Raw genomic sequence first — 15,208 nt, 5'->3', positions numbered from 1 at the left:
TGTAGGGAAAGAATTGGTAGTTAGTGTAGGCTTCAAGACCCCCCAAAGGTCCTTATTAGGGCCACTGATAGCTGTGTGTTGGCTGCTGTTAGCAGTGGCATTTTTTTTTTCTCAAAATCGGCTCTGCAGAGCGTTGCACCTGGCATTAGGGACAGAAGTGCTGCATAGGCAGGGAGAGTGTTAGGAGTGAGTGTAGCCTTCAAGAACCTCAACGGTCCTTTCTAGGGCCATATTTATCCGTGTGCAGTACTGTCCAGGCTGCTGTTAGCTGTGCTGCATTTTTTTGGGGCTTCTCAAAATCGCCTCTGCAGAGCATTCCACCCTCCATTGATACTGCAGGGAAAGAATTGTATAGGCAGGGCCACAACACAGTTATTATTCATAGAATATACGCAGTGCTGCCTTTTGGTGGAAAAACAAGTGGAAACAAATCTATTTGTCCAGCCTGTGTCCGTCCTTACGGGCGGTGGACACGTGTGAGCTGCGTGAAAAACATTGCTAAATCATACGCACCCAGCTACGCTTTACTGCTGGCTTCGCCATTTGCTTTCCTTAATTGGGAAAAAAAATACCTGCTCTGCCAGAGTTATAATAACTCTGCTACCCTCACGTTCTGTGACACATAAGCAGGGACACAGCACAGTTATTAAACTTCTCATGTTCATTGAATATACGCAGTGCTGCCTTTTGGTGGGAAAAAACTGAAAACAAATCTATTTGTCCAGCCTCTGTCCGTCCTTACGGGCTGTGGACACGTGTGAGCTGCGTGAACAACATTGCTAAATCAGACGCACCCAGCTACGCTTTACTGCTGGCTTCGCCATTTGCTTTCCTTAATTGGGAAAAAAATACCTGCTCTGCCAGAGTTATAATAACTCTGCTACCCTCACGTTCTGTGACACATTAGCAGGGACACAGCACAGTTATTAAACTTAGATTATTCATTCACTAGAGGCAGTGGGGCCTTTCGTTTTCCAAAAAGGGCAAAAATTATATTTGGCCTGCAGTCTTGCGCCAATTTATTTCCTGCCTGTAAAATCAAATCACTGGTAATACAGCATGCTGAGGGGTAGGGGTAGGCCTAGAGGACGTGGACGCGGCCGAGGACGCGGAGGGCCAAGTCAGGGTGTGGGCACAGGCCGAGCTCCTGATCCCGGTGTGTCGCAGCCGACTGCTGCGCGATTAGGAGAGAGGCACGTTTCTGGCGTCCCCACATTCATCGCCCAATTAATGGGTCCACGCGGGAGACGGTTATTAGAAAATGAGCAGTGTGAGCAGGTCCTGTCCTGGATGGCAGAAAGTGCTTCGAGCAACCTATCGTCAACACGCAGTTCTGCGCCGTCCACTGCTGCAAATCAGAATCCTCTGTCTGCTGCTCCTCCTTCCTCCCAGACTCCTCACTCCACTACAATGACACCTGCTCAGGAGCGGGAACACTCCCAGGAACTGTTCTCGGGCCCCTGCTCAGATTGGGCAGCAGCGGTTCCTCTCCCACCAGAGGAGTTTATAATCACTGATGCCCAACCATTCGAAAGTTCCCGGGGTCCGGGGGATGAGGCTGGGGACTTCCGCCAACTGTCTCAACAACTTTCTGTGGGTGAGGAGGACGATGACGATCATACACAGTTGTCTTGCAGTGAGGTAGTAGTAAGGGCAGTAAGTCCGAGGGAGCAGCGCACAGAGGATTCGGAGGAAGAGCAGCAGGACGATGAGGTGACTGACCCCACCTGGTGTGCAACGCTTACTCAGGAGGACAGGTCTTCAGAGGGGGAGTCAAGGGCATCAGCAGGGCAGGTTGCAAGAGGCAGAGCGGTGGCCAGGTCCAGGGGTAGAGGCAGGGCCAGACCGAATAATCCACCAAGTGTTTCCCAAAGCGCCCCCTCGCGCCATGCCACCCTGCAGAGGCCGAGGTGCTCTAAGGTCTGGCAGTTTTTCACAGAGACGCCTGACGACCGACGAACAGTGGTGTGCAACCTTTGTTGCGCAAAGCTCAGCCGGGGAGCCAACACCAACAGCCTCACCACCACCACCATGCGCAGGCATATGATGGCCAAGCACCCCACAAGGTGGGACGAAGGCCGTTCACCGCCTCCGGTTTGCACCCCTGCCTCTCCCCCTGTGCCCCAACCTGCCACTGAGATGCAACCCCCCTCTCAGGACACAGGCACGACCGTCTCATGGCCTGCACCCACACCCTCACCTCCGCTGTCCTCGGCCCCATCCACCAATGTCTCGCACCGCACAGTCCAGCCGTCGCTAGCGCAACTGTTGGAGCGCAAGCGCAAGTACGCCGCCACGCACCCGCACGCTCAAACGTTAACCGTCCGCATCGCAAAATTCATCAGCCTTGAGATGCTGCCGTATAGGGTTGTGGAAACGGAGTCCTTCAAAAGTATCATGGAGGCGGCGGCCCCGCGCTACTCAGTTCCCAGTCGCCACTACTTTTCCCGATGTGCCGTCCCAGCCCTGCACGACCACGTCTCCCGCAACATTGTACGCGCCCTCACCAACGCGGTTACTGCCACGGTCCACTTAACTACGGACACGTGGACAAGCACAGGCGGGCAGGGCCACTACATCTCCCTGACGGCACATTGGGTGAATTTAGTGGAGGCTGGGACAGAGTCAGAGCCTGGGACCGCTCACGTCCTACCCACCCCCAGAATTGCGGGCCCCAGCTCGGTGGTGGTATCTGCGGAGGTGTATGCTTCCTCCACTAAAGCACCCTCCTCCTCCTCCTCCTCCTCCTCCTCCTCTGTCTCGCAATCAAGATGTGTTAGCAGCAGCATGTCGCCAGCAGTCGGTGTCGCGCGGTGTGGCAGCACAGCGGTGGGCAAGCGTCAGCAGGCCGTGCTGAAACTACTCAGCTTAGGCGATAAGAGGCACACGGCCCACGAACTGCTGCAGGGTCTGACACAGCAGACCGACCGCTGGCTTGCGCCGCTGAGCCTCCAACCGGGCATGGTCGTGTGTGACAACGGCCGTAACCTGGTGGCGGCTCTGCAGCTCGGCAGCCTCACGCACGTGCCATGCCTGGCCCACGTCTTTAATTTGGTGGTTCAGCGCTTTCTGAAAAGCTACCCACGCTTGTCAGACCTGCTCGTAAAGGCGCGCCGGCTCTGCGCACATTTCCGCAAGTCCCACACGGACGCTGCCACCCTGCGCACCCTGCAACATCACTTTAAGCTGCCAGTGCACCGACTGCTGTGCGACGTGCCCACACGGTGGAACTCTACGCTCCACATGTTGGCCAGGCTCTATGAACAACGGAGAGCTATAGTCGAATACCAACTCCAACATGGGCGGCGCAGTGGGAGTCAGCCTCCTCAATTCCTTTCAGAAGAGTGGGCCTGGTTGGCAGACATCTGCCATGTCCTTGGTAATTTTGAGGAGTCTACCCAGGTGGTGAGCGGCGATGCTACAATCATTAGCGTCACCATTCCTCTGCTATGCATCTTGAGAAATTCCCTGCAAACCATAAAGGCAGCTGCTTTGCGCTCGGAAACGGGGGCGGGGGAAGACAGTATGCCGCTGGATAGTCAGGGCACCCTCCTGTCTATTTCTCAGCGCATACAGGAGGAGGAGGAGGAGCATGAGGAGGATGAGGAGGAGGGGGAAGAGACAGCTTGGGCCGCTGCTGACGGTACACCGGCTGATTGCCTGTCATCCTTTCAGCGTGTATGGCCTGAGGAGGAGGAGGAGGAGGATCCTGAAAGTGATCTTCCTAGTGAGGACAGCCATGTGTTGCGTACTGGTACCCTGGCACACATGGCTGACTTCATGTTAGGATGCCTTTCTCGTGACCCTCGCGTTGCACGCATTCTGGCCACGACGGATTACTGGGTGTACACACTGCTCGATCCACGGTATAAGGAGAACCTGCCCACTCTGATTCCCGAAGAGGAAAGGGGTTCGAGAGTGTTGCTATACCACAGGACCCTTGCGGACAAGCTGATGGTAAAATTCCCAGCCGACAGCGCTAGTGGCAGAAGGCGCAGTACCGAGGGCAAGGTAGCAGGGGATGTGCGTAGATCGAGCAGCATGTACATCCCAGGCAGTGCAACAGTCTTTAAGGGCCTGGCCAGCTTTATGGCTCCCCACCAAGACTGTGTCACCGCTCCCCAGTCACGGCTGAGTCGGCGGGAGCACTGTAAAAGGATGGTGAGGGAGTACGTAGCGGATCGCACGACCATCCTTGGTGACGCCTCTGCCCCTTACAACTACTGGGTGTCGAAGCTGGACACGTGGCCTGAACTAGCCCTGTATGCCCTTGAGGTGCTTGCTTGTCCTGCGGCTAGCGTCTTGTCGGAAAGGGTGTTTAGTGCGGCTGGGAGAATCATCACAGATAAGCGTAGCCGCTTGTCAACCGACAGTGCCGACAGGCTAACACTCATCAAGATGAACAAAGGCTGGATTTCCCCAGACTTCTGTTCTCCACCAGCGGACAGCAGCGATACGTAAGCAATACGTAGGCTGCACCCGCGGATGGAAGCTACGTTCTCTCTCACCATCCAAAACGGGGACATTTCTGCTTCATCAATCTGTGTCTAATATTCCTCCTCCTCCTCCTCCTGCTCCTCCTCCTGAAACCTCACGTAATCACGCAGAACGGGCAATTTTTCTTAGGGCCACAAGGCTCACTCAAATAATTTTTCAGAACAATTTTTATAAGTTTCAATGCGCTTAAAAGCGTTGGAACTTTAACTTGAACCAATTTTTCGTTACACTGGGCTGCCTCCAGGCCTAGTTACCACTTAAGCCACATTAACCATTGCTTACATGGAACGAAGACTGCGCTCCCGCTATACTGCTGCTTCAGAATTGTTACTGGGGCCTGTCTTGAGTGCTACTATTGCTTACATGGAACGAAGACTGCGCTCCCGCTATACTGCTGCTTCAGAATTGTTACTGGGGCCTGTCTTGAGTGCTACTATTGCTGACATGGAACGAAGACTGCGCTCCCGCTATACTGCTGCTTCAGAATTGTTACTGGGGCCTGTCTTGAGTGCTACTATTGCTGACATGGAACGGACACGTGGAGAGGACACGTAGTGCCTCAAAAACATTCCCCTCCTCCTCCAACAGGGAAAACATTGTTGGCAAATGCCTTTGCAATGGTTCGTCTGGTGGCAGTCCAAGAATTTCACCTTTACCGACACTACAAGAGAGCCCCCCCACCATCCCCCCGCCACGGCCTACTTAATCCTGGCCACATTCCGAAAACCAACAAAATACAACCGTGCTACTAGGTCCGCAGTCACCACCACATTACCACCAACGCGGTTACTGTTAAGGTGCATATAACCACGGACACGTGGAGAGGACACGTAGTGCCTCAAAAACATCCCCCTCCTCCTCCAACAGGGAAAACATTGTTGGCAAATGCCTTTGCATTGGTTCGTCTGGTGGCAGTCCAAGAATTTCACCTTTACCGACACTACAAGAGAGCCCCCCCACCATCCCCCCGCCACGGCCTACTTAATCCTGGCCACATTCCGAAAACCAACAAAATACAACCGTGCTACTAGGTCCGCAGTCACCACCACATTACCACCAACGCGGTTACTGTTAAGGTGCATATAACCACGGACACGTGGAGAGGACACGTAGTGCCTCAAAAACATCCCCCTCCTCCTCCAACAGGGAAAACATTGTTGGCAAATGCCTTTGCATTGGTTCGTCTGGTGGCAGTCCAAGAATTTCACCTTTACCGACACTACAAGAGAGCCCCCCCACCATCCCCCCGCCACGGCCTACGTAATCCTGGCCACATTCCGAAAACCAACAAAATACAACCGTGCTACTAGGTCCGCAGTCACCACCACATTACCACCAACGCGGTTACTGTTAAGGTGCATATAACCACGGACACGTGGAGAGGACACGTAGTGCCTCAAAAACATCCCCCTCCTCCTCCAACAGGGAAAACATTGTTGGCAAATGCCTTTGCATTGGTTCGTCTGGTGGCAGTCCAAGAATTTCACCTTTACCGACACTACAAGAGAGCCCCCCCACCATCCCCCCGCCACGGCCTACGTAATCCTGGCCACATTCCGAAAACCAACAAAATACAACCGTGCTACTAGGTCCGCAGTCACCACCACATTACCACCAACGCGGTTACTGTTAAGGTGCATATCACCAGTCTGACTGGGGCATGCAGACACCTTGACAGAATGAATAGTGTGTGGCACATAGGTTCCCCATTGCTATGCCCACGTGTGCAGCTCCTGATGGCGGTGGCACAGGATTCTATTTCTCATTGCTTCTGTACAGCATTGTGGGCTATCGCTCCGCCACTTTTAAAGAGGGTCGCTGCCTAGCCGTGCCAACCTCTGCAGTGTGTGCCTGCGGTCCCTCGTCATGGCAGACGCAATTCTAAATAGACATGAGCGTGGTGTGGCATGAGGGCAGCTGAAGGCTGCCCAGGGACACTTTGGTGTGCGCTGTGGGGGGGAGGGGGGGCGGTTGGGCAGCATGTAACCCAGGAGAAGTGTCAGTGGAGTGTCATGCAGGCAGTGATTGTGCTTTGTTGGAGGTAGTGTGGTGCTTAGCAAAGGTATGCCATGCTAATGAGGGCTTTTCAGAAGTAAAAGTTGTTGGGAGGGGGGGGGGCCACTCTTGCCGGTATTGTGGCTTAATAGTGGGACCTGTGAACTTGAGATGCAGCCCAACATGTAGCCCCTCGCCTGCCCTATCCGTCACTGTGTCATTCCCATCACTTTCCTGAATTGCCCAGATTTTCACACATGAAAACCTTAGCGAGCATCGGCGAAATACAAAAATGTTCTGGTCGCCCATTGACTTCAATGGGGTTCGTTGTTCGAAACGAACCCTCGAGCATCACGGGAAGTTCGTTACGAATAACGAACACCCGAACATTTTGGTGTTCGCTCATCTCTAATCATAACATTCCCAAGAGAAAGGGAGATCCTTGGAACCCCAAATAATTATGTCGCCTGCACAACCAGGGAAACATTTGTAGTTCCTCCCGCTGCACACCAACTGACTAGGAAGACCCTATTTTTCAAACCACGCCTACTGCCACAAACCAACCGACTTGGGAGGCCCAAACTCACCAACTAGCCTCTAGTTGCCTACCTCCCGACAGCGAAGCCCACTAGCCATACCCAGGCTAGCCACACCAACCATCTTTGCAGAGACACCACCCTGTGAAAGCCAAGAGGTGACAGACCCACCTAATAATTAATTAAAGGGGGGAAGGTAGCTATCCAGCCCCTGCCTTCCCCCTTTCACCCCACTTTTGTGCTGACTCCAAAGGACCCCCTTACCTTAACCCCCTCAAGCCTGCTCTGTACCCCACAAAAAACCAGAGCATGCTCAATTCCATCCTGCACTGCCAATAAACATAAATCTGTTCCAATAGCATTTAAATGAACCCCATCGTCTCTCCTAAAATTACCTTCACTGGACTCCAGTACCCCATGCCTAACTGCCACTCCCCCATTTTGCCCCAACAAGATGAGACACCTCTGTATTTAATTTAATACAAGCCTTATCTAACTCCCTTACGGATTTAGCCAACCACCACATTTTCGAATTTCTTACCACACAATAATCAAGCCCCGATATGAAGTCAATAATCTAAGCATGTCATATCTCATGTCTCCCAACAAATCTCTAAAAGGCCTTCTCCCTAAGTCTTTCTCCCCCCACGTAAAGAACTAAAATATCCAGTACCCTGTCGAAACTGACCAACCTCTGTACATCCTGCAATACCTTACACCAAGACATTCCCCTTACACCAATCTAACGGATCACAGCTATTCTCCTATCAAACTTCAATTGCCTCCCATCTGGCCACACACCTGCCTGTTCCGTCCCCCAATAAACAAATTAATGCTCCATTATTCAAACTAACCCTTGTCTCCGATCTGTAACAACAAAAACACAAACCATGAAATGAGTCCTCAATATGCACCAACCATACCCCCTCCTACAGTAAATGCGGTCTATGGTAAAATTTGTATCCGTCCGACCCCCACCTACCTATCCTTTCTTACCACTTCCTCTTCCAGTCCTCGCGTAACTGCCTCTGTGGCTGCGGCCACACTAAATGAGTGTGTCCCAAACTGTGAACTATCCAAGCCAACCTTCTCTAAAACTTTCTTAAAAACCATGAGGAACAGGAACCTTGATAAAAACTGCCCATTCTCATGCCTCAACAAAGGCCCAGTGTTCACCCCTGAAATCCTTATATACTCACCCCAAGACCGCAATGGGTACACCTCCCCCCCCCCCCGAACTCCTCCCAGCACTACCCTCTGTCCTTGACCTATTTGATCTGTCTTAAAGCACCGAACATAAAATTCCAACCAACGCTCTACAACTCCAATATCCTCAGCCTGCAATCCTCCCCCTTCTTTTCTGCTGGGTGATACCAACCCCCCTATGCTTAGAGCCCTAAAAAAGGCCAACAAGAACACTGCCCTAAGTAACAACCTCTCGAACTTATTCGCACAAACAGTTTCTAGCGCTACCCCCATACTCTCACATAAGCTGAATGAAATCAGCCTACGCACCTCCACTCTTCCTTTTCCCTTCCTAAAACTCCTAAGTGCTTGCCTCACTAAAAAATTATTTATAATATCCACCACACCTCTTAACTTGCATCCAAAGGTATTCCTGCCATAAAGTGGTTCACCTGTCCCACCAAGGACTTTAACGACCCTTCGACCAACCAACTCAATAACACCCCCAGTCTGTCCCCCTCTGAACTGCTAACCCTACACTACATCAACCATATCTCCCACTCCCGCCAAGCAGCCATGTAAGCCAACCTTGTACCCCGAGCCAGTGACCCCTCAATTACGTGCCCCACTGCTGGCTTACCATGTTCCAAAGCTGAATCGGGCAATTCTTCTTGTCCTCTTCTGCTCCCGGAGTCAACATCCCCCAGTGGTGACACTATGAAATCCCACAAAGGAGGTTCCTTAAGCAGTCCCCCCACAAAACCTAAGCAAACCTCCTTGGTTAGTTTTTCAGTTACGACAGTCAGGTACAGCAGTGCTGACCATAAGTTATTTTTTGAAAATGGAACTACGTGATCTGGGGATGGAATTTTAAAATCATCCCTAAAACCCTCCAATTACAGTTCCACCCTCTTCCTATCCTGGTACCTATTTGGGAATAGCACTATCTCTCCCTGCCTCACCAGTGTCATCCCTTTTTCCAAAAACTCCTGGACACTTACCTTTTCCTTTCCTAAAACACTTTGCGTCTCCATGCAATGCCACATGTCAATGGAAGCAGTCATGCTTAAACCTGCACCCCCCTCAAATTTGCATTGGCCTTTGTTGAAATGCCAACAAAAACCAAGCCTGTTCCCTCCTCCCAGACCATACTGGCTTGTGAGCTGTGAACTACTTGCCGAGCCTACCAGCCTGGCTTCTCCCTGTAAGGGCTGTCCATATCGCACCAGGGCCATCATCCAAAGCCACAGCCCAATGTCTTTTTGGTCCCCCTTCTATTGATGGATGAACTGCTTTCTGCTGCCTGAACTGCTCATTATAGTGCAGCCAGGTCTGTCCCCCATAAACCTTGTATGCTTCGCCTATCAAATCTCAATAACAAAAAAAGCCGGAGCAATTCTCCATCACCTTTTTCCTGTTGACACTTGCTAAGATGGCGAATGTCTGCATCCAATTGGTGAGTATCTAAGGGATTAAACGCCACCTATGCTTCTGCTCTTTTTCTATTTTATATTTTGTCCGCTGACCCTTGTCTAAATTAAACTTCTTAAGTACGAGAAGGGAGAATATCTCTCCATATTTTCTCACTAACCTCCTTTTTTAAATGTGCCCCCAAAAGGTCCCTCAAAACACAAATAAGATTCATCTCCAGTCCTGTCCATTCCTGACCATTACCCCTGTTACCCCAGCCGAACTTCCTGCCAGAACACTCTCGCAGCTAGATGAAGCTCTTGATGGCGTCGTCCACGCCGCCACAGGCGATGGACCTGGCCCCACTTTCTGACTCTCTCCACATTCAACCAAGTATCTCCAAAAAATCCTCCGCTACACGCGCCTTCAACTGCTCCCTCATCCTACTAATTGCCACCCAAGCTAACCCTTGCAGGCATGACCTGAATAGTGAACGTAGACAAACAGGTCAAAGATGTTGAATCACCAGCTGTGTAGGGGCTGTGGACCCACTAGCTGTTGCTCCTTCTTCCAGCTGCTCCATCTCCTCCTCCACATCACTTCTTCTCCCATCCATCCGAACCCTTCATAACTGCAGTCACCTCTCTGTGTCTGCAGTTACCTCTCCTCTGTCCATCACCAGACCAGCCGTATGCTGTCCTCAGCTCTCTTCCACCTGACTTTCAGAGCTGCTATTCCCTGCGTTCCCTGCTCCACTGGTCCTCCGATGTCCCTGACTGCCGCATAGCTGCTCCCTCACCACCACCTCCTTAGGTGAGCAACTCCCAGCTCTGCCTCCTCCCACCGCTGGCTGTAACATGCCAAGCTGTGCCCCACTCTCAGAACAGGGCCACACACCAGACATTGTGCTGTGCCATCTGGTGGGATTCCTCCCAGGCCTACCATCCCCCCTCTGCTGTGTCTCTGGAGTGGACCGGTCCTGAGTACCGGTAACAGACTCCCTATGTGGTGACGGTGCATTGGAGCATGCTCCTGTCTAAGCTGCAGCGCACACATGCCCTCCGTGGCCTTCTTTCCCTCACCACACTGGCTGCCAGCATCCGTCTCTGTTGTCCCCAGCATTGCTCATGACATATTATCCAGCCATTTTTAAAAAGTTTTTCAGTACATTATATGGTATATTAAGTATTACTATTATAAAATACAACTCGCCCAGAAAAAAAACAAGCCCTCATACAGCTATGTTGATGGATAAATAAAGGAGTTCCGATTTTTTTTAAAGGTGGAAGGAAAAAGCGAAAATGGGGGAAAAAAAGGGCCGCGTCCTTAAGGGGTTAATAGAAATTTATAACAGAATGTCATTACATTTACAGCTCATTTGAAAGAGAACAACTTGGGCAAAAGAAGAGCATTAATTACAGAGACTATTGTAAAAGGCAAAAGCAATTACTAGAATATTGCAAAATAAAATGTAGTGAAGATTAAAAAGCAAAGTGAAATTGTAAATTGACTCTATAAAACATCTCCTGGATCCTCAGACTACAAGCGTTTACGCATGCTGAGTGCTGCATGGACAGAGGCACAATTCTCTTACTACTCGAACACAGAACAAACTGCTTATTGATTGTGAAGGGAATGGACAGAAGTTGCATCCTGTTCTAATTACCTGCCTGCGATAGTTGATTCTTACACTGTATATTCTGAATGATGCTCCTGTTCAGTTAGCAAAAATGTCTACCTTGACTTATTATCCTTTTTTATCCTGGATGGTGCTTGTAAACATATAAGGGATAGCGGGAATAAGAAGTGGAAGGCTGCAGGAAGTCATCGTTAAAAAGACAACTAAGCAGATTATTTTATTAATGTCAATTTTACACAACTCTACTAAACTTCCTACTCCAACCTTGATGATGACATCTGGTCTAGGCCATCCAGTGGGCCAGAAGATCACCGGGGATCCCGAACGGCAGAATTCTGGCGATCAACTATTGATGACCTTTCCTGAGGATAGTACAAAAAAAGATAAATATTGTGAGAACACGAGGGTTAAATATCACCACGGGAGTTACATATCACGCCAAACGGTCACCTTTCTTCTTGTTTTTGTTTTATTTACACACAATCTTTCACAGAAACATAGGCGACTGGGTCTCCAGGGAAAAAATAAATGCTTAAAACAACAAAGTCTCTTCCATATAACGTTCCTTCACAGTCCTTTTCAAAGACCCTTCAATATGGTCCTCCACAGGGTTAAAGGTACAGCAATAATAAGTCCATTTGCTTTGCACAGACCTGTGGATGTCCAGAGCGCAGCTGGTCCTCAGTCTGTAGTGCCTTCAGACCCTTAGTCCACGGGCAGGCGTACTCCAGGGGTCCTGCTGGAACCACGTAGCTCCCAGTCTGGTCGCAACACAGCCTTAGCTGAAGTCTGGGCCTCCCAGACACACACCTCTGCTAGGTGTTGAGGTGAGGGGCGTCTCCCTGTCCACCTCTGGCCTTCTCAGCCACACACTCTGGGCTAACAGCCCTCCAGCTCCACTGAGCTGTTTTTCCTGGCTCTCTCAGCCAGACACTCCCCTCCACTGCAGTAGGAACAACCCTTTTTATATCACTGACCACACCTGTGGGTGTTTTCCCTCTTACTTCAGGCACCAGACTGATTGTCTGTTGCCCCCTACAGGCCATCCTCTGTAGTGCACCCCTACAATATATATGTGCACGTTAAACCATGGCTGCGAATTTAATTTATTTTGCGTGCTGTTGCCATTTTTGGTTTCTGCTTCTACTGTATGTTGCAGCCACGGTTTAACATGCACCTATATATTTCTATTGAGATATATTTCCATATATTTCTATTGAGATATATTTCCACTCTTTGTACAAATATTGTGAAGTTTTGGCTGCCTGTACTTGGTTGTGCACACCTGCCGCCCATTTACCTTCTGTCCCTCCTACTTGAGCATATGAATTGTATCCTACCTTCCCTGGTTTTATTTGTAAGCTAAGTCCCAAGAGAGGAGCATTTTGAGAGGTAGGAACTAGAGATTAGCGAGCACCAAAATGCTCGGGTGCTCATTACTCGAGTCGAACTTTCAGTGATGCTCGAGAGTTCGTTTCGAGTATCGAACCCCATTGAAGTCAATGGGCGACTCGAGCATTTTTGTATATGACAGGTGCTCCGCTAAGGTTTTCATTTGTGAAAATCTTAGCAAATCACCAAAGTCATGTAAAAAACACAGAAATGGATAGGGCAGGCGAGGAGCAACATGCAGGGCTGCATTTCGGGCTCCGAGGTCTCACTATTAAGCCACAATAGTGGCAAGAGTGAGACCCCCCCCCCCCCCCCCGCACTGTCAGAATAACGATCGTTCTCCTCTGCCACAGTTGTTACAGCTGTGGCAGAGAAGAACGATGTTAGCCCATTGAATTCAATGGAGCCGGCAATACAGCCGGCTCCATTGAAAGCAATGGGCTGCCGGCGAGCGCGGGATGAATTTTCGGGAAGGGCTTAAAAATATAAGCCCTTACCTGAAAAAGAAAGATTTTAGTGTAAAAAAGAATAAAAATGCAGGCATTCTCTTCAATGGAGCCGCTGCTGCTGCCGGCGACTCCATTGAAGACAATGGTCCGCTGGCACACCTGAATTCTTTTTCAGGGAAGGACTTTACATATAAGCCATTCCCTGGAAATGAATTAAAAGTGATTTAAAAAACAAAAAAAATACATACTCACCTCCCTTCAGCTGCTGGGGCACAGCCGCGTGTTCTCCTGCTGTCCCCTGCACTGTGGTGCTGAACTGCTGTCATTCAGCTGAGAGCTGCGCTGAGCCAATCAGAGATCTGCCTCTGATTGGCTCAGCGCTGAGCCAATCAGGGGCATGCCTGACTCACACCCCCTTCACACCCACTGCAGGCCAGCCGCGCTGAACTCCGTCTGCCGGGACAAGGTGAGTATATATATATTTTGTATTTTTACACATTTCTGGATGAATTGCAGGGAAGGGCTTATATATTTAAGCCCTTCCCGACAATTCATCCCGCGATCGCCGGCAGCCTATTGCTTTCAATGGAGCCGGCTGTATTGCCGGCTCCATTGAATTCAATGGGCTAACATCGTTCTGCCGGGACAAGGTGAGTATATATTTTTTTTATTTTTACACATTTCTGGATGAATTGCAGGGAAGGGCTTATATATTTAAGCCCTTCCCGACAATTCATCCCGCGATCGCCGGCAGCCCATTGCTTTCAATGGAGTCGGCTGTATTGCCGGCTCCATTGAATTCAATGGTCAGTGCTCGTTTAATTGAGACGAGTACCGCCTGGTGCTCGTCTTGAGTAACGAGCATCTTGAGCACCCTAATACTCGAACGAACATCAAGCTCGGACGAGTATGCTCGCTCATCTCTAGTAGGAACCCAACTTTCCAAGGTTGAGATTTACCACGTGGAATTAGCATTAGGACCCATCAGAGAGCTTGGTCACCTGTACGTTGGTAGATGGGCCAATGTAATTTGATCAAATTATATACCAAGAACCTTGCATTATTTAATGTGGTTAGAGTATTGATTAGAGGTATGTATATCTCTGATGGTAAATTTATTTTGCGTGCTGTTGCCATTTTTGGTTTCTGCTATCCTGAGGATAGGTCATTAAAAGTATTTGACTGGAAACCCCTTTATGACGAGTTAGAAGGAAGAAAAAAATATAAAACGTAAGTAACATAATAAAAATGACTTGTACGAGTATACACAATGCTACTTTAATTCCAATTCGAGCCACGTGTTTGATATGAACCTTTTTAAATTAATCACTGTCTTCGGTGCGGAGATTACAGACATTCTTCCAGTTAAATGTAGGTAATTTAATTTCTAGCTCTCTTATTCTAAGCCCAAAAAATAAAGACATTTATGTACTTGAGCCAAATAGCTTTTTTCAGCCTTGGCTCAAATTATTAGCTTGATTACAATGATGAAGATGATGCGCTATCTGTGAAGCGTGCAGCACAATCAATATTGTATGTAGATGGGAGGTACGGTATTATGGGAATAGAAATGTCAAACTCATTAAATGTACAGTTCTCATAGACGAGGATGTTATAATCCCGCACTTAGAAGAAATTATACATCACTACATCGAAATCCAAGCTTTTTCCCTTTAGATATTTGAAATCTCAATTGCATTGTGGATGATCGGATCTGCTTCTCATCTTGCGTCTTTGAAGATGTGACGGTAGTTATTTTCCTTTGATTGTACTGTATCTAATGAACTCCTGGAGAGAGCTGAAGGAAAGCATTAACGCAACATGTATGGAAGAGCTTTTATATACAGTAATTGGAGAATACATGTGATTGAGGACATGACTCCTTTATTCTCTACCCCTCGCAGCAACTATACAGTCCATTTCATATATTACAGTCAGATTAGATCACTTTAACTAGCTGAAAATCTTTGAAGTTATAAATAGGAGAAAAAACTTATTTCAGGTGCATTTTATGTAGAGTATGTCTATTCCCAAACTCCCAAACAGACCTTTCCCCAAATAGTCATCTTACAATGATCTGTAGTTTATAGTTAAGACTTCTGACT

The sequence above is a fragment of the Eleutherodactylus coqui genome, chromosome 6 (assembly GCF_035609145.1).
Source record: "Eleutherodactylus coqui strain aEleCoq1 chromosome 6, aEleCoq1.hap1, whole genome shotgun sequence".
Lineage (NCBI taxonomy): Eukaryota > Metazoa > Chordata > Amphibia > Anura > Eleutherodactylidae > Eleutherodactylus > Eleutherodactylus coqui.
The sequence above is the reverse complement of the archived record's forward strand: the minus strand, read 5'-3'. Positions refer to the sequence as shown.